Below are 22,183 nucleotides of genomic sequence, written 5' to 3'. Positions count from 1 at the left end.
TCTTAACGAGACGTGCGTGCCTTCAGAAAAATCCTTTTTTAATTTAATTGGGTCAAAATTTCTCGGTAGAATACACCAATAACTAATAATATCGCTGCCGATTCGCAATTGATATCCATCAAATTCAAAGAAATTCCTCGCTTGTGCGGTGATCTGTATAAAAAGATTTTATGATAAACAAATCAGCGCATCTCTCTTATTAGATTCGTGGAACTAGAGCAATATTATTTGTTTTGTCTTTGAATCAGCCGTATTTGAAATATGCCATCGTTAGGATCGGTTCAGCTGGTCTGAAATATGTTAGAAATATACAATTATAAGTATTGGCTAAATTCTCAAAAATAATCTTCTCACATCACATCGTTCTTGTTTAAACTCAACAGAGACTTGTACGCGGTAAAAACAAAAAGAATTTTTATATGAAAAATTTTTCCGAATATAATGTTTATAAATCTCGTGAATAAGGCTCGCAAACAGTTTATATTTAGATGATTTCAGAATATTTTCATTTTCTTTATTCTATGCATTCTATTCAGTTATTTTATCACATGTTTTATCATTTCTAATTCTATATCTTTTTATTTTCATAATCATATTTTTCTTCTTTTGAGATTCTTTTAATTTGCATTTTTATATTATTGAAAAGAATAATACGACTCGATTCATTTTTATTTGTCTTTAAATCTATTAAGCGATTTTGAATCTCTCATTATATTATATATATTATGTATTATATATATTATATATTATATATTATATATTATATATTCTCTCTTTCCCAGTGTAATTTCTTAATTTTGTTATCTAATTTTCATTTATGTTTTATGCATAATTTAAATATATTTAAATGCATATAATTAAAATCTGATTTTATCAAATATCAAATACATAAATATTCACGATATCTTATGGTTTAATAAATAATTTGTTTTATAAAAAAATTGCTGTTATTATTGCTTCATCTCAATATTTTTGTCAATACATTTTCAATAAGCTTACATCTTATTATTTCAATTTTTTTTCTTTTTTTTTTTTTTTGCTGTTACAGTGAGTTCCACTTTAATTCCTTCATTCTTTAAATAGTTTATCGATTCATCATATATCAATATATTTCTTTTCTTTATCTATAGCTAATCAAATATCTATAGCTTTTAATTAAATTAATTACACTTTTTTTATAAACGCCATATATATTTTTTATTGTTTTTACATACTTTCGATTATATGCTAATAATTGAATTTCAATACATCCATTAAAATAATTAATGAATATGTGTTTTTTTTTATTGCTTGAGCTGAATTTATTTGTTAAATTTATTTGATATTTTTAGTCTTTTTTTGAATGTCATATCATAGTTTTCAATTTATGTTTAACATTAATCTTTTTTAATTATTCTGTACATAATAATCCGAATTCTTTTTTTCTAATTTTCTGTACTAGGAATGTATGCAATTATTTTTGATTGTGCATTTAATATGTTAACGTTTTGTTCATTCATATATTTACAAATTATAAATTATTTGATCTAATTTATATAAATAGTTATTGCAATTATTTCATTATTTTCTATTATTGCATTTATTATTACTAAACTTTATTTCGAAATCATCATCAATCATTTTTTCAACTAATAGTTAATTTTCGTATAATATTATACATATGTTATATATTTTACTGTAATGTTGTAATAATAATTCTTCCTACATTGAATTTATTTAAATATTTAATATTACTTATACCTTCTAATTGTGATCGTTTCAATACTTGTTGCATTATTTATAGAAAATAAAAAATTTTTTATTTTATTTGTCACGTGATTTATTCTTTTTGAATCAACATATTATTCATTTGACGATTATATACGAATTTGCATTGAAAGAAAATTCACTGTTATTATCTTTTTCTTTATTTATTTATCTTTCTTTTCTTTTGCTTTCAGATTTTATATTTTCTCTTTTATAAAAATAATTTTAGCTCGAATGAATTTTCTTTTCTTGGATTAGAACTTGTAATTTCTATACTATATAAAAATATGGTGATCACTAGTTTAAGATAAGTCAATCTATGATATTCGTTCTTTATTTTTTCTTTAATTTAGCATTGAAAAAAAATTTTAATTTTTATTCAAGTCTGTTTTTAGAAATATTTATTAAGTAATTATAAGATTCCGATAAATTATACAGTATTATCATGGAAAGAAGATATCGTTGATAATTTCTTCAATTACTTCTAACTGATTATATAAGTCAATTATATTTTTTTATATTTTCGAGAGTTTTATATTGTAAATATTTTTAAAAAAAATAACGAACCTTAGTTTGATAGGTTTTTGATGTAATTTTACAGTACAATCTAAACATCGTTTGCTTTACTGGCAATGAAAATATACACAATATCTTTCATCAAGAAACTATGGTTTTAATTGTTATTTTTGATTAGGATTCAATCATTTTAATATCTCTAATCGATTTTGATTAATAAAATCCTATAATTTTTTTTATTTAATAATAATTCTATTTTGTAATCTATGATTGGTAATGATTGCTATTTCCATTTTCTCTAAAGTTTATAATTTTTTATATACTTCTTGAATTGTATACTATATAATAATATTATAATATACAAGAAATTGAATTTTAATTAAACATTTTACCGAGTTCTATGCTAATCTGTTGAAAATTAAGGTTTTTTTAGATTCTCTTTTAATATCTTTATTTTTTATTTTTATGCGTACATGTGTAGATCGACGAATGGTATTTACAAAAGCAAATATAATAACAAAGATAGTTCTTTCACATTAATTTTTTTTTCATAATATCGGATGATATTGTCAATACATTTAATTCTTACTTTTAAATACATTAAAATGTGACCACATATTTGATATTTAAAAAAATTTTTAAATTATTATATTATAATCTATCTTGTAATTTTCCTATCATTTTTGATGATGAAATTTGAAATATAGAAATAAACAGTACTCTTTGTGCGCAATTTTAGTATAAATAAATAGCAATATAATAATAATACAATAGTCAATAATAATATTTTGAGAATATACCATGAATATTAATAACAATAACAAAAATATTAATTATTATATCTTTATAAAATTTGATTTGCTCATTTTTCTTTTTAGAGACTAAAGAGTATTTTATTTTGATTTCATTTTCAATAATCAACATGTTCTTCAAATTGCAAGGTATGTTTGATGATTTTACAGTAATATATAAAATTTTGTAATTTTGTAATAGTTCATAGTAATAATAATAAATTTAGTAAAGATACCGCAAATAATAGGTAGCTCTCAATATTTTTAATATTTTCTATTATCTATAAACTATAACTATATAGAATTATATGTAGTAATATCATATATATTTGAGGCAAATTGGATATAAAATTAAATAAATTATAGATATAATAGTAATATTATTAATATATTGATATTAATTTTTATCAATGTTTATTATTAAATGTTCTATTAATTCAAATAACAATTCAACATATTTTAAGTCTTTAACTTATAAACATCATTTGACAAATTTTCATTCATATTATATTGGCACAAAATTGAAAAGATGAAATTAATATTTCTAGACATTTTTAAGAATCACAAAATAATTTTAAAAAATATAAAATTAAATATCTTTTAAAATTAATAAATTTAATAAATCAATTAGATATAACATAAAATTTTAGAATTCCGGAATTTAAATTATTTGATCCTTTGAATCGTGATTATATTTAGCGATATCGATTTTTTATCGGTTTTCAATGATTGATATAGAAACAGAATTTACTTAATTTTTTGATATAAATATTTTAATATAATACTTCAATATAACCTTCTATTCGATTAATAATCTTAATAAATAATCTTAATCTTAATACAATAAACTATTGCCATTTTTGCATAACATTTAAAAAAAACATTTAATATTTTAATACGAAAAAATGAAATTTTATCTCTTTTATCTTTTCCAATTGATGATGAATTTTTTATAAAAAAAATTGCTACAAAAAAATATTGTGAAAAAAAATTATAAAATTTTTTTAATAGAAACGAATATTATATGACACAATGTATTCTTTATATTATATAAAATATTTTTGAAAAATTTAATATAATATAATAGATATAAAAATGAACAATGTACAAATATTGATATTTATATTATATTACACTATTCTAAGTTATATTCGAGTTTTTAAGTTATATTCGAATACGCAAAATTATGTATACGTTTATATAATACGTTAAAAATTATGTTTAGGGTTATCTATTTTTTGATTGTATATATAATTTTCTGATTGTATAAAGATTTACACAATCTTTACACAATCAAATAAATTAGAAAGTTTTTTTATATATTTGTTTTTTGAAAGAAAAGTTTCATTATAGAAAGAAAATTTATAGATTTCTTTTTTTGTGTCACTTAAATATTTAAAATTTTTTTCCTATTATTATCTATATATTATTGATAAAAATAATAATATTGATGTTATTTTTTTTTTCTTTTTTTTTTATCTATTAAAAGCACATTCATTTTGAAATCCTTAAACTTTCACATTATCTTAATCAAGCATATACTTATCAAATTCTATTAGACTTAATAGTCGAATTTTTATTAATATTTTATAATTTATATTTTTATTTAAAATCATTCAACATATCAGAACTATTGTCAAATAAGAAATTATAATATGTTTAATATAGACTTTTCTCAATTTAGCAAAAATTATTTTTATAAATAATCATTGTACTAATTTATATTGTGAGGTAAGACTATACTTATTTCTACTATATAAAGAAAAATTAATATAAAAATGTGTATATAATACTAAAATTTTATAGGTACAAATAACAGCACATTTACTTCGACAATTGAAAATTTGCTATTTAGATTAATATTAATTCCATTAGAGATGAGAGATCCATTTATAAAGGTTAAACTTGAATTTACTGTGATTTATAAATTCACTTCTGCCAAAGTAACTCTATATTCTACTCTTTTTATTAATTTTCATAATTTTGATATATATATAAATATATATATAAATAACCATTTTGAGTGTTTTCTTCTCACATAATGAGTGAATAGCTTTAATTTTTCAATCATTTATCAAATACTTTTGATATTATATTATTGAATTCTATTTATGTTAGTTTATGTTAATAAAATATTTGTCGTTGACTTTATATTGGTTTATGCAGATGATTTATAAAATTAATTACAAGATCTATTTTCTGATATAATATAATCTAGAAACTACTTATCAATTAAAAATAGATTTGCTATAAATTTTGCATGTAATAATCTTTTTATATATTGCAATATATTTCATGAGCAAAAATTTCTTACATCAATAGCAGCATTGACGAAAATTTTATATCTTAAAAAAAATCATATCAAAAAAAAATATCTGTAATTTAACATTCATTAAAAAAAGTCATTTCGTAGCATTCTATAAAGGAATTATCCTATAAATAAGCATTCTATTAAAAAAAAAGATGATATTCTCTATATAAATATTTTAAATAAAATGAATCAGAGAAAAATATATTTATAATCTATGGTTTTTTTGAAATTTTTCTTTTTTGTAATGAATACCATATGACATAATAAAAAAAAATTTGAAAATTATAAATCAATTCTGCAATTATTTTTTTAATCTTTTATCGATTTAGAATAGAATAATCTGAAGATAAGAAATTATTTTTCAAAGCTGTGACAAATAATTTTAAACATTATTTACATGATGCAGTTATGATAATATATAATTGCACTAATAAATATATAATAATAATAATAAATAATAATATATACAACATATATATGATAAATATATATGTTTATAAAAATATAAGACATTTTGAAGATTGGATATAAAAATGAAGATAATTCATATATATCTAAGATTTAATTTAGTTATAAGCATTTTAAGTTTACATTATATAAAATGAAATAGTTGAAGAACAAAAACATTCAACTAGATGCAGTAGTAATGTCTCTCATATATATCTGGCAATATCACTTACATAGAACTTCTTGGCAAAAAGTAAATATAAAAGTAAGTATATAATATAAATAATTCTTTTAAATGTATATAGAAATGAATATTTCTAAATTCTAATATAATGTAATATATAATGATCATAAAAAATTATAATATTATTGTTGAAATATATTTATCATTAAAAAAAATTTTATGATTTTTAATTATGCAAATTTACATAATTTGTTATTTAACTTATTTAAGATTTATTTCCAACAAATATTCAATATTCAGTACGATGATTATATAACACCGTTTACTGAGTAAACAAAAATGTGATACGATACTATCGCGCATCTTTTGTTTTTTTTTTTAGTTTATTAGTATTCTATCTAACACAAAATTAAAATTAAGATTTCCAAAACTTTATGAAACATTTATAATTTATTAATTAAATCATTCTCGATCCCCAATTCAGCGATTTTTTGTCGAAAAGTTACAGTTTCAATCAAAGATCAATTTTTTATGGCAGAATTTGTCATAACATGGCGAGTTTTTGTTCGATGTCGTATTTTTGTTTGCTTTCGAGTCCGAATTCGCTGTAACAGCGGTTCATCAAAAAACTACAATTTTGATAAAAACCGAATTTTTGTATCGGAATTCAATGTATCTGTGAGAAATCGTTACTTTCAACGTTATCAAAGCGAAATACGCCAAGCCTTCGAATTTCTTGTGCAAAAGCTGCGTGACTTACCGAAATCAATTTTTCGTTCCATAATTTGCTGTAACTGGGCGTTTTTGTATCGGATAACATTTCTTGGGTTCAATAAAAATCAATATTTCAAGACTAAATTTGACGTAATTTAGCTCGTTTTTGTACGATGTGGTATTTCTGTTTATCTCGAATTCGACATTACTGTCAATATAAATTATTGAATTATCTAAAAAATTATATTACGCACTTAGACTACTGATATTATAAACCGTTAGTTTGATTAATCGAAGTTTTACTTGTAACTTAATCTATAGTCGCAAATTTTTTTTTATATTTTAACAAAGAAATTGAATTATTATGAAAGATTTGATTTCAATGAAAACTTATATATAGCAATATATTAAAATATTATATATAGAATAACTTATTTTTGGATAAAAAATTTCTTTGAGTATGTGAAATCAACTCTCATTTTTCTATGTTTTGCATTTCTTCTAGAAATGTATTTTATTCTATCTCCGATGATAAAGTTAGAATTAAATATTTTATAATTTAAAATTTTATTGAATCGTTACGAAATGAAATTATATATAAAGAAAGAAAAATAGTGTTGAAACTTGAAAAATTAATTTCACTGCTTTGAAATGATATTCCATAATAAAAAAAATGGTTTCATATTATATTCGCAATATTTCATATAAAACAAAATTATCATTGATTTCAATAATACGAATTCAATTGAATATAAATAGTTCTTATTAACAAGTTAATAATTAAAAAATAAATAAATTTTACACAAAATAGATTTATATATTATATATTATAAGAAGTATTTCGTACAAACATATTATGTAAATTAATTTTAAAAAATTAAAGATTGATTGTATTTTATGTGTTTATACAGATATAGATGTGTATGTATGTATACAATACAAATGTGTATATATGTATGTGTATATATACATATATAGTGCGCATATATTGTATCCTTTTATAAAGGTGAAAATTAAAGAAAGATAAAGATTTTTGATAATATAAATAGTTTATATTTTCATAAAAAACGTCATATATATGGCCTGATAATATTAGTGCTTTTTATTTGATAAATAAATTTGTAATATCATCATATTTGTTAATTAATTTTTTTGAACTAAATATATATATCAAAATTATGATAATTAAAATAATTAAAATAATATTGTGAACAGGTGTGGTACATTATTAATTTATAATAAAGTGATTGATATATTGTAAATATATATATATATATAATATTTTAAATCGAGTGCTGTTATAGAAGATCTAAAATACGTTTAGAATATTTAATTTAAATGTCGTCTTTTGCCGTCACGTTTAATTATTTTCGAATAGATATTCTGTGAATTTATATTTTGTAAATTATATTCTTATGTACACACACATATATTAATAATATATTTAAAAATACAATGTGGAATATAAATTATAAAAATATAAATAAATTTAATGCATAATTTCAAAAGATTGTTATGAATAATACGAAATAATACGTAACCTTAATGATAACCTATATGAAAGTTGAAAATTTGATAGTAAAAAAAAATAAAAAAAGAAAATCAATGGTTTGAAATAATAAATATTTCAATAAATGCTTAGTTAAGTGTTTTAGTTTTCTTTAGTTTTCTTTATTTATTTAATTTGAAAATGTGAAAATGTAAATAATTTAACTATTTTTTTGTGGAATATTTTTACCAATTTATATTATAAAATTAACAATTGTTTATATAATAGAATTTTAGAACACAAGTAAATATAAATATATAGTCTCACATATAGTTTCTCTCCAATCTTAATATTCATAGTTTTGTTATTTTGAAGATTATACTTTTTTAAAATTATATGATATAATTAGAAAAATTATAATAATGCAGAAATATTTAAATTCATAACAATTTTTGTATTTAAATATATTGATAAACATTCGTAATAATAATAATCCATTTTAAATATTTTTCTATAGCAAGATTTAATTGTCTATGTTACTAATTAAGAATAATATTATTTAACTATATTACGTGGAAATCGAGAATATGTAAATGTTCGACAATGTGGAATTTATAATAGTCTAATCTCCTGGTTTGTGTCGCAAAAACAAATGTGCAACAGTGATGCAGTATTTAAAGAACCTGGCAAACAAAGAAAATTCATCAACCGAAGCATATGTAAACTTATTACAGATATAATTGCTCAATTTTTTTCTGTAGAAGATAAAGTCGAAATAAAGATCCAAGGTAATATTGTGTTCAATTGTCATTAATAAATACAAGAATTTGTAATGTAATATCACTCGTTTCATTAGAATCCACTGCATTGTGTTTTCTTGTGAAAGAGGTGAAGAAAATTTTAACTCTAGTGTTCTTAAATGTCGTGTAAGTTTTCATAAAATCATAAAATTAAAAATTAACCTCTATATATATTATTGGAATAAGTCAAATATTAACATCTGACTTTTATGTAATAAATATATAAATATTTTTTTGTTTTTTTTTATAAGGAAAAAATTCATCCAATATGCCTGTCACTGCACACTGTCAGAATACACAGGCAGCCTTAAAATGTTATGCAGAAGCATGACTTTACAGCTATTCTATTCTATCATTTTTAAATGTAAGTAATGAAACGGAACAAGAAATTTGATTGGATTAGATATAGGAATACTTTTGGTCCTTCAGTAAAACATATATCTGAAAATATAATGGCAATAAAATACTAAGCTTGGATTAAATGTCCATCAGGTTAAAATATTCATTTTTCTTTTTTCATTAGAAAATTAAAACAAACAGAATCAAACATTGTTATTTTTGTTATTCTTCTATGATTATAATCTTTATAATTTAATATTTAATTACAAACATATTTGCGTACATTTTTATGCTTTTTATGTTTCATTTGTGCATTTTCCAAATAAGATACAAGAAGAAGAATTTAGTTGTGAATATTAATTTAGATGAAAATGATTTAAGTATATCAAAAGAACATTAATATCAATGTATCATGTAACAAGATGAACGAGATAAAATAGTAAGTATTGGTAAGAAGATTGATATGAAATATATGATAAAAAAAATGCTTTCCAATAAAGACTCTCCAATATTTTTAATTAATTTTATAGTTATTATTGAATTAGTTAAATTAATTATTTGACTTTATCAATGAACTTTATCAATTTGATTATCAGCAAATTTAATTTCAGGACATTTAATTTTAACATTATTAGGTATTTTTATTAGAAATTTTATTGCAATAATTCCAATTAATTTATTAATTCAAAATACATTATTAACTTTAGAAATTTTTATATCAATTATTCAATGATATGTATTTTCAATTTTCTTAATTTTATATTTTTCAGAATCAAATGAATTTTAATTAATAAATAATGAAAAAAAACTTTTCATTTAATGTAATCATAAATTGCCCATGACCAATTATTTTATCTTTTAGGTTATTTGAATTAACAAGAACAATTTTTTTACTTATAATTTTAAATATAATTAATACCACTTTAATTATAATATTTTGATTTTGTGATATTATTGAGAGATAGAATATTTTATTATAAAGGATTACATACATTTTTATTAGTAATTTTTAAAAATTTAGAATAATTTTATTTATTTTAGAATTAATATTTTTGTATTTTTTTTTTTTTTTTGACTTTTTTCATACATCAATTTTCCCAAATATGAAATTGGATATATTATGACCACCAAAAAATATTAAATTTTTAAGTCAATAGAAATTCCATTATTAAATTCATTTACTTCAATTTCTCCAGGATTTACATTAGCTTCTCCAGGATAACATTAAGTCATTATTATTTAATTATTAAATTAAAATATAGAAAATTTTATTTAACATAAACAATTTTATTAGAGATTTATTTTATTATTTTATAAACAATTGAATATTTAAATTTTTTTTTTTGCTTTAATGATAGAATTTATGATTCTATTTCTTTTTTATTCAATTTTTTTATAGCTATTAGATTTCATGGTTTACATGTACTAATTGGATCATTTTTCTTTTAGTATCTCTATATCAACTATTAAAAATTCATTTTTGAAATAAACATAATATAAATTTTGAATTAGCCATTTGATATTGACATTTTGTTAATGTAATTTGGTTACTTTTATTTATTTATATTTTGTTTATTTATTGATTTAAATTTATAAATTAAATTTTAATTATATGTATATATATAAACATATATTGTATAAATAAATACGTTTAATTTTCAATTAAGAAAATTAATTAAATTTAATATAATTATATATATATATCTTTTTATGTTTTTATTAATCACTTTAATTTCATTAATCCTTCTAATAAATTTATTTCAATAAAAAAAAAAGATTTTGAAAAAGATCTCCTTTTGAATGTGGATTTAGCCCTATTACAAAATCTAATTTATCCTTTTCACTTCCTTTTTTTTTTTTTAATAACAATAATATTCTTAATTTTTGATGTTGAAATTATTTTATTTTTACCTGTTATTTATTATTTAAAATCTTATAGAACATTAATTTCATATAGAATAATTTCATATTTTTTAATTTTATTAATTTTAATATTATCATTTGAGGGAATAAACAATTATTTAAATTGAATATTTTAATTAGATTATAATAATTACAATAACTAAAATAATATAAGGATTTAATTAATTGAATTAATCTTTAAGTCAAAATTAAATGTAAATTATTACTTTTTATATATTATAATTATAATATATATTATGATTATATACTTCTTATATATTATATGCTATAAATAAAATTATTAAATAAATTTTAATAATTTTTAAATTTTAATAATTTCTAAATTAATTAAAGCTAATTATTTAGAAATTTATTGTTAATAAATTGTTTAGATATTATATTATTCTAACTAAATTATATATTATTATTTATTTAAAAATTAAAATTTCCATTAATATTTTCAATATTAAACTCTAAATATAAGCTATTTAAATAAATAATTTAATTAATTAATTAATAAAATTAATTATATAAATTAAAAAATAAATTACATAAATTATACTAATTAAAAATATATTAATTTTAATATAATATTAGTAATTTTAAAACTATGTAAATTTAATGTTAAAAATATAAATTTATTTGATAATATTTTAATAATTGATTTTTCAATAAATATTTTAGAATTAAATATTGATAAAATTAATTTTTTTTATAAATTCTTTTATAAATTATATTTATAAATATAAATAATATTTGCAATAAACCAATTTTATTACTTAATAAAATAAATTTATAAAAATTATATCCTATAGTTATTATTTTAAATATTATTAGTTTATAACTTCATAATAAATTAATTTTACATAAATTAAAATTTATTGTATTAAAAATTAATTTTCTATAAATTAATCTTAAAATTATTATTATTATTATTATTATTAATTATTAAATTAATTTTATTAAATTATATTAAATTAATTTTCTATAAATTAATCTTAAAATTATTATTATTATTATTATTATTATTATTATTATTATTATTATTATTATTATTATTATTAATATAGAAATTCCCATAATTTTATCTTCTTTTTTAAATACAACATTAATTATTAAATATTTATTTATTATTACTAAAATTATTCAAAAAGAACATGAAGCAGTTAAAATTGTTCCAATAATTAAATTTACTGTTGAAAGATAATTTATTGCTTGTTTTTCTAAAGAAAAACATTCAATAATTAAATCTTTAGAATAATAATCAACTAAAAATGAAAATCCACATAATTTTAAAATTGAAAAAATAATAATTATTCTTTTTAATGGATAAACATAATATATTCCATAATATAATCGAATATCTTGATTTCAATTTATAAAATGTATACATCTTCCAACACATTAATAAATAAATATTAATGACTTAAATTTTGCATGAATAAATAGATATAAAAAATATTAATTAAATAAATCCTGTAGATAATATTCTTATTATAAAACCTAATTGTCTTAATGTTGAATAAGCGACAATTTTTTTTAAAACTAAAATTCAAAATTTGCTGTTAATTCAACAAATAATACTGTTAATTCTGAAATTAATAAAATAATATTTTTATATTTACATTCTAATAAATCTACATAATGAATTAATAAATAAATTCCAGCTGTTATCAATGTTGAAGAATGAACTAAAGATAAAACAGGTGTTGGAGTTTTCATTGCCATTGGAAATCAAATTGAAAAAGGAATTTGAGCTGTTTTAGTGAAAGCTATTAAGAATAAAAAAATTATTATAAATTTATTTATTTTATAAAAAGATAAATTTCATCTTCCATAATAAATTATTAAACATATAATTAATAATTAATAATAATCCAATATCACCTAAACGTTTTAAAATAAACTATATAATAGTTGAAGTACTACCTGAAATAAATGATTTTATTTTTATATAATAAGTTACTAAACAACTATAAATTAATAAATTACTAATAAATTACTAAGAAATTAATCCTAAGCTATCTAAACCTAAAATAATTGATAATATATTTGGTCTCAAAATTAATATATATATAAAAATTAAAAATATATTATTAAATATAAAAACTGATTTATTTTTAATTTTCTTAAATTTATATATTTAATTCAATAAATAATAATTATAGAAAAAATTATCCTTACTAAAAATGAATATTAATGATTTATAATCAATTATTATTAAAAAATCAAATTTTATAGAACTAAATATATAAATATTTTATTTAAAAATAACAATTTTACTTAAATATAAAAATCTTAATAATACAATAAATAATCTAAATTTAAATAACAAAATTCCACAAATTAATATTTTTATGATAATTTAAAATAAATTTATATTTATATCATTTCACAAATCAATATTTTTATTAAACTATTTAAATAAATATTAAATAAAATATTAAATAAAATATAATTTTAAAAACATTAAATTTAATGGAATTCAATTATTAAAATAATGTATTATTAAAATAAAATATTCAATCAATAAATCATTATTAATTTTAAATCTTATATAAATCTTTCCATGATTAGTAAATATAAATAAATAAATTGAATAAATAAATCTAAATAAACAATATATTTTTAAAATAATAATTATAAATTTTAATTATGATACTAAACCAATTATAAATATAATTTCACTTACTAAATTTAATGAAACAGATGATCCTATGTAGATTATATTATGATGATTATACATAATTATATAGATTATATAGATAAATATAGATGAACATTATAAATCAACATAATATTATAAATCAAAATAAAGATATTATAGATATAAAATTAATTATATATTAATTTAATTATATTATATCTTTATTAACAAATATTAAATGTCTATTAGTTTATAAATTACTTTTACTAAAAAAAAAAATAATCCCTAAGATTTAAGACCACGAGAAATTATTATTAAATAACTACCATTTATTCTTATTTTAAAAAAGTTAATATTCTTATAATTATTAATTCTATATTTACAATTGATGAAATTGCAATAATAGATTTTACATCATATTGAGATAAACATATTAATCTTAAAATTAAAATTCCAAATGAATTAATTACAATTAAAATTTTTTGCATAAAAATAAATTTATTCTTAAAAATTGTTATTAATCATAATATTCTATATCCTTCTAATTTCAATATAATTGAAGCTAAAATTATTGATCCATAATAAGATGCTTCAACATGAATCATAATCAACTATGAAGTAAATAAATTGGAATTTTAACTAAAAATGATATTAATAAATACATAAATAATATTAAATTTAAATTTAAATTTAATTTTTCAATTAATATAAAATTTAATCTGCAGTCAATTCAATAAATATATAATAATATAATAAATATAAATAATATATAATATTATTAATGAAAAAATTATTGTATAAAATAATAAATAAAATTGATAACTAAGGATTTTCATATCCTCATTTGACAATTAAATAAAAAATCAATAATAAACCTAACTCATAAAATAAATAAAATATCAATAAATTTATTGATATAAAAACTAATAATAATGAAATTATTAATAATAGATTTATAAAAAAATTAATCAAAAAACTCATAAAGTTAATATTATTAAATCGTAAGAAAAATTATTGTAACTAAAATTATAAAAAATAAAAATTTATTCAATTCAATTAAAATTAAATAAATTTATTAATAATATTATAATTAAATTTAAATTATTTATTTTTTTAATAAATAATATAAATAAATATACAAATATTAATAAAATTATAATAATCCTAAGTTAACAAATTAAATCTAATATTCTTAATTTTCGATGACATAATTCATAATTTATTTTTACTAATAATGATAAACCCAAAATTAATTCACAAACAAAAAATATTTAAAAAATTAAAAATAATCATGTATTAATTTCATTATCAATAATATAAAATAAAATTGTAATAATCAAAAATTCTATTAAAATTAAAAATCTTAGAAAATTTACATTATAGTATAATGTAAATATAAAAAATAATAAAATTATTAAAAATATTAATTTAATAAATTTTTATTATTATTTAGCTAAATAGTTTAATTTAAAACATTAATTTTGTAAATTAAAAATATATAAAATAATATTTTAGCTAAGTTTATTTAAAATTTCAAAAAAATTTAAATTATTAAATATCAATAATTCCCAAAATTACCATTTTTGATTAAACTATTTTTAAACAATAAATATTTATTATGTGTATATAACTAAAATTATAATTTATAACAAATTTATTATAACAATAATTTTAATTTTATATAAAATTTTATCATCAACTGTAATTTCAAAAATCTCAAGAATTTATTTAAATAATATTTATAATAATCCATCAATTTCATTAATTTATTTAATTGTATATTCAATTTATATTTCTACTATATTATTTTTAACTTGTCCACTAAATTCATTAATTATAATAACATTAATGTTTTTTTAAGAAGAACATTAATAATATTTTCATATTTTATTTCTTTAATAAATGAACTTTTAAAATTTAAAATTAAATTAATTTTACAAATTTTATTTTTAATAATATTATCGTTTAAATTATAAAAAAAAATAATTAATAATGAAATATATTTTAATCTAATTAAAAATATTGATTTAATAATATATTGATCTATTTATATACAGAAATAAATACTACATTATTTACAATAATTTTTATATTAATTTTTACCTTATTATTAATAACAAAAATTACATATATTGAAAAAATACTCTTCGAAAGAAAAAATAGTTCAATATTTAAATTAAACTCAAAATAAAAATTTTAAAAAAATTTTTTAATTCTAATGAATTTTTAAAAATAATTATATCAACAATCTATTTACCAACACCAATAAATACTAATTATATATGTAATTTTGGATCAATTTTAGGAATTTTTTTAATAATTAAAATTATTTCTGTATTTATATTATCAATATATTATTGTCTTAATACTGATATTGCATTTTGATCAATTACAAATATTATAAAAGATATAAATTCAGATTGATTATTTCGATTAATTTATATAAATGATGCTTCATTTTATTCTAAAGTTATTTTTTTATTTTACAGTTTTATTTTATAGTTATATACGTTCATATTAGACGTAATATATTTTATTGTTCATATAAATTACCTAGAATATGAAAAATTGGAATTTTAATTCTTTTACTATAAATAGCAGCAGCATTTATAGGTTATGTTTTAATTTGTGGATAAATATCATATTGAGGAATTATAGTTATTACAAATTTACTATCAGCTTACTATCAATTCCATACATTAGTGATAAATTATATTATGAATTTAGTTGATTTTCAATTATTAATGCCACTTTAAATCAATTTTTTTCATTTCATTTTATTTATTTTATTATATTTTACATTTTATTTTACCATTAGTGATTTTATTTATACTTATTTTACATTTATTTGCACTTCATTTAACTGGTTCATAACTGGTTCATCAAATCCATTAGTTTCAAATTACGCCAAAAAATTTCATTTCATCCATATTTTTCAATTAAAGGTCTATTAAGATTCTATATTATTTTATTTATCTTTATATTTATTAATCTTTAATTTTCATACCATTTAGGAGATAATTTTTAAATTTCAAATCCAATAAATATTCCAACACATATTAAACCTGAATAATGCTTTTTATTTGCACGTTCAATTTTACGTGCAATTCCTGATAAATTTGGTGGAGTAATTGGATTAGTAATATCAATTTTAATTTTATATATCATTATTTTATATAATAACAATTTAAAAAATAATAAATTCAATCTATTTAATAAAATTTATTATTGAATATTTATTAATAATTTTATTTTATTAATATGATTATAAAATTGCAAATTTAATTTTATTTTGATAATTAATAAATTCCCTAAAAGAAAATCGTTCAATTAATATTATTTATCTAAAAACTAATCTAAAAAAAATAAATTAATTTTAAAAGAAATTATTGTTGAAACTAAACGTATTAAATCTAAAATAGCACAATTACAATTTGAAATTCATCCAACAAATAGTACTGAATACACACTTAATCCTAAAATTAATAATATAAATGAAATATTAAATTCCATTATACAAATAATATTAACAAATAATATTAAGAATATAAAACTCATATAACTAATGATAAAAAAAATCAATCTTTTGATAATAATTTTAATGCATCTCTAAAAGGCTAAAATAAACGAAATAAAAAAACTTTATTAGGTCCTTTTCGATCTTGAATATATTCTAAAATTTTTCGTTCCAGCAAAGTTAAAAATATTTTACATTAATTAAAATATTATTATAACTATTAAAATTAATAAATTAATTGAAATTCAAAATTCAAATTATTATTTATTAATTTAAATAAATTAATATAATTAAATTTTAAATTTAATGCATCTTATATGCTAAAATAATAAATTTATTAATTATTTATTTATAAATAATATAAATAATATAAATTAAGTTCTTTCGTACAATTAATTTATTTTTTTTATTGTAGATAGAATATATAGATAGATAGAATATAATGTAGATAGAAACCAATTTGATTTACGTCGATTTGAACTCAAATCATGTAAAATTTTAAAAGTCGAATAGACTTAAAAACTTAAATTCCTATATTTAATTTTTATTTTAATTCAAAATCGCAATCATTTTTATCAATATAATCTATCAAAAGATATTACGCTGTTATTCCTAAAGTAATTTATTTTTTTAATTATAAAATATAAATCAAAAATATCTTTTAATCAAATTTAATTTTTAAATAAAGTTTGTTAAATTTATCAATTCTCTCAATCAAATTTAATTAATTATTTATTTATTTAAAAATAATTTAGATAAATAACTAAATTAAATAAAATTCTATAGGATCATATGGTCCTATAAATAAATTTTGGAATTTTTATTAAAAATTTAAATTCATTTTATAATTTGAAGACAGTTATTATTTCATTAATTCGTTCATTCGTTAATTCATCAATTAAAAGACAATTTATTATGTTACTTTTGTACAGTCAATATACTGCAACTATTTAAATTTTACTTCATGAAACAAATCGACTTAAAATTAAATTCATGTTTTTAGGACATATTTTTTTTGATAAACAGGTGAATAATATATTTACCGAATTCCTTTAAATTGTGTAATTTAAATAATTTCAATTTAAAATTTACTTTTATTATTAATTTAATCATTATTTCTATATTTTTTATAATTTTAGTATATATTTTTATATAATAAATAAAAATTTTAATTTAAATATTTATTAAAACAAATTAAATTATTAAATTTTTTAAATTAAAAAAAATATTATTTAATATTATAAAATATAATATTATATAAAATATATAATATTAAAATTAAATAAATTAAATTTTTATTTAAAATTTAATTTATTAAAATTTTTATATCTAAATTAAATTTATTTCTAAAAAAAACTTGATATTAACAAACTTGAATGACATTTAATTTCTAAATTTATATTTATAATTTTAATATTACAAAAAAAATTTTATAAATTTAGCTCTCTTATTTTCAAGATATTTCAAATTCTTAAGTTCTTCAATTTTAATCAATCCTGATACTCAAGGTACAAAATAAAATTTTATCCTTTAATATTTAATAATTTTCATTTACATTATTTTTAATTATAAAAATAAAGATAAATTCAAAATAATTAATTTAACTTTAATTTAATTTTTTTCAACTTTAATTTTTAAACTTTTAAAAATTATAATTTTAAACTTCAAAAGAAAATTTAGTAAATTAATTTATAAAATTTAAAAATTTTTAAATTTTTTCAATGTAAAAAAAATATTTTTTTTAAACTAAAATTTTAAATCTAAAAATACTTTCTAATACTTTTACTACATTACGACTTATTTCAAGTTTAATGAAATAAACAGGCGATTTGTACACTTTTAAAAACTATCTTTAATTAAAGTAATTTTAGTTGATACTTATAAAATAGAAGAAATATGCCATTGGGACATTGAAAGAGCGTTCGCGATGCAAAACAATACGCCGCTAGTAGAGATCGAATTTACTAAATAAAATAAAGCGGTGCGAACCGACATGACCGGAAGCTTTAATTCAAACAACTAAATGGCACCGACGTGATCAGGCAAATTATCGCGAACGATAGGATGGCGCCGAAGCAACATGACCGAAGAACATCAAGGCGAAAATCCAGATATTGCTCCAACGAAGTTTAATTTACAATAGCAATTTAGAAGGTCAGACAATGGTATTGCAACAAGAAAAACAGGATCAGCAACAAACGCTAAAAAGCGCAGTGGAAAAAGTTATACAACAACAATCGGGCAAACTTAATATGACATACGCGGAGCGCGTGGACATACGTTCCAGGGTTGCGGCGCTCACAAACGAGACCCATAACAATAATCCCATCTGATGCAGGAATCGCGAATAACTCCGAGAAAACAAAGCCTTTTTAAAGATCGTCTCGCCCGTAGCGGAAAAACTTATAGTTAAGCATATAAAAAAAATTAGCAGCAATACTCGTAGAAACGGCAGGTCAAAAGGACCTTACGACTCTCCTCGACTACTGAAAACTGAGAGAAGCTGGTTTCGTGGTCAATGTCCCGGCGAAAAAATGTCCACGAGTGATAATATATGATGTCTCCAAAGCTAATAATGACGAGGATATAATGAAAGAGCAGAACTTAGAAACAAACACGAAAGAAATGTTCCGCCGACAAGTAAGATTAGCATTTAAAACCGGTGACAGGAAAAAAGAAAGATGTAATTGGGTGCTCGAAACTTCGAAAGAAGCCCGCGAAATTCTTATTAAAAAAGAGAGAATCTACATTGGTTGGAACTGCTACAAAGTACAGGATTATCTAGTGGTGATGAGATGCTACAAGTGCCATAACTTTGGACATACAGCTAAATATTGCCGAAACGACAAGGAGATTTGCAGCCACTGCGTAGAGGAAGGCCATGCCTTCAAAAATTGTCCTAACGAAAACAAAAATCCAGTTTGCCGTAATTGCAAGAGAAGCGGAAAAACATCATCACACGCCGTGATAGATAAGGCCTGTCCCTTTTTTTAAAGTTACACAGCGGCTTTGAATCAGGTCCTACTACGAACGAACTATGATCAGTAAGACCTATAAAGATGTATATGAACTATGTTTGGCCCAACTCAACATGCGAAGAGCACAATGTATCACCCTCGAGATTGCACGGATCAAGGACGACGAATGCATCGGCATCCTGCTCATGCAAGAACCATATAACCCGAAAGGGAAATTCATCGAATTCGGGCGGTGTGTGCTCGTGGTCTTCAGAGACAAATCCGGCACCGCGGTCATGGCCGGAATAGCGATACGAAACCAGATGATCACGACGACCAAGTTGACTCATTTGTGTGACGATCATTGCGTGTGTGTAGAATCGGGCCCTTCGGACCGATGTATCTCGCAAGCATTTATTTTCAATGCTTCGATAGCATCGAACCATACATCCGAAAAATAGAAGAGAACACGTCCATCCTTCCCGGAGAGAAATTAATCATTTCGGCCGATGTAAACGCAAGATTACCTCTATGGCACTGTCATCATGCGGATACCCGTGGCGAGGAGATCGAGCTTGCCCTGACGAGTCGGAAGGTCTTCTCGGAATCCCGAGGTATTCTGAAACTCGTCAGGAAATGGTCTGTTGTGGAAAAATGGACAACCAGCGACTATGTGATATTGACAAGTGTGGCACCGCAGCGAGGCCAGCAATACTAACTGACACTCCCCAGATATAACATAAAAACGGCAGACTGGGGAAAATTCCGGAGGCGTATCGCGGAGTTGCGAAGCAGGAGATGCCTAAACGCCGAGATCCTTTCGGTTGAGAGAGTTTCCTCTGCGGCAATTGCCTTGCGGGATACCATCATCGAGATGTACAACCATGCGATGAAACCGAAAAAGGGGCAGGTGAAATCAGTTTCATGGTGGACGGAATCCTTGACCAAGAGGAGGATGTATGCGGCAAAAAAGGCATTCCAGATGGAGCGTGCTTCCGAACTTAGGGAGAAAAGAAGAACCGTGTATTTGAACATTCGGCGGGAGTACAAAACGGAAATCGAAAAGGCCAGACGAGAAAGTTGGCAGCGATTCGTCACCGAAGAAGGGAACCGTGACCCATGGGGTGTGATTTACAAACTCTGCAGTAGGAAGGTTGCGCCAGAGGTCGTCGTTGCAACGCCGAGAGAATGGCAGGCAGGCGATAGGAAAAGACCAAAGTGGGAGGAGTGCGCTCGCGCATTATTGGATTCCCTCGTCCCGGACGACACACCAGATATCACAGCGGCACAAACAATGAAACGTCGAGTGGCGGTCGAACCACCGACGACGAACGATGCGCCGCCTTTCGACAAGGAGGTAGTCCGGCGGGCGATAAGCAAGATAAAGAATGGCAAAGCGCCGGGCCCGAATAGGATCGAGGTCGAAGTAAAAGCCTTAAAGCCTCCCACGCCATCATCTGCAGAGAGCTGCGAGGTCTTTTTAACGCATGTCTGCGCTACGGTATTTTCCCTGAGACTTGGAAGGAGGGCTCGATCCGCGCCCTGCTAAAGGATCCCGACAGGGACGCATCGGACCCAGCCTCGTACCGTCCGATCTGCCTCCTCTCAGTGGTCGGGAAGTGCCTGGAGAAACTGCTGGCGGAGAGACTCAGACCGCTGTTTTCGGACAGTCGGTACGCGGCCACGAATCAATTCGGATTTCGTACGGGGAAATCAACGACGGACGCGATCCTGGAGATGAGGAAAATGGTAAGAGAATCAACGGAGAAATATGTCCTCGCCATACTATTCGATATCAAGGGAGCGTTCGACCACGTATGGTG

General features: G+C 20.7%; 1 long non-coding RNA gene across 2 annotated transcripts; it reads left to right on the top strand.

Annotated features, from left to right (window-relative positions):
• Positions 1 to 8,059: 8,059 nt before the first annotated feature.
• LOC133667530 (uncharacterized) lies at positions 8,060 to 10,099 on the top strand. Of its 2 annotated transcripts, XR_009833221.1 has the most exons (4): positions 8,060 to 8,350; positions 8,716 to 8,986; positions 9,055 to 9,124; positions 9,250 to 10,099. It is a non-coding gene; the product is annotated as an uncharacterized LOC133667530 (long non-coding RNA). The 2 variants fall into 2 exon arrangements; XR_009833220.1 differs by lacking the exons at positions 8,060 to 8,350; positions 9,250 to 10,099 and having other exon boundaries at positions 8,455 to 8,986; positions 9,055 to 9,087.
• Positions 10,100 to 22,183: the final 12,084 nt, after the last annotated feature.

This window comes from Apis cerana, unplaced genomic scaffold, assembly GCF_029169275.1.
Source record: "Apis cerana isolate GH-2021 unplaced genomic scaffold, AcerK_1.0 Chr0_AcerK, whole genome shotgun sequence".
Lineage (NCBI taxonomy): Eukaryota > Metazoa > Arthropoda > Insecta > Hymenoptera > Apidae > Apis > Apis cerana.
The sequence above is the reverse complement of the archived record's forward strand: the minus strand, read 5'-3'. Positions and strand labels throughout refer to the sequence as shown.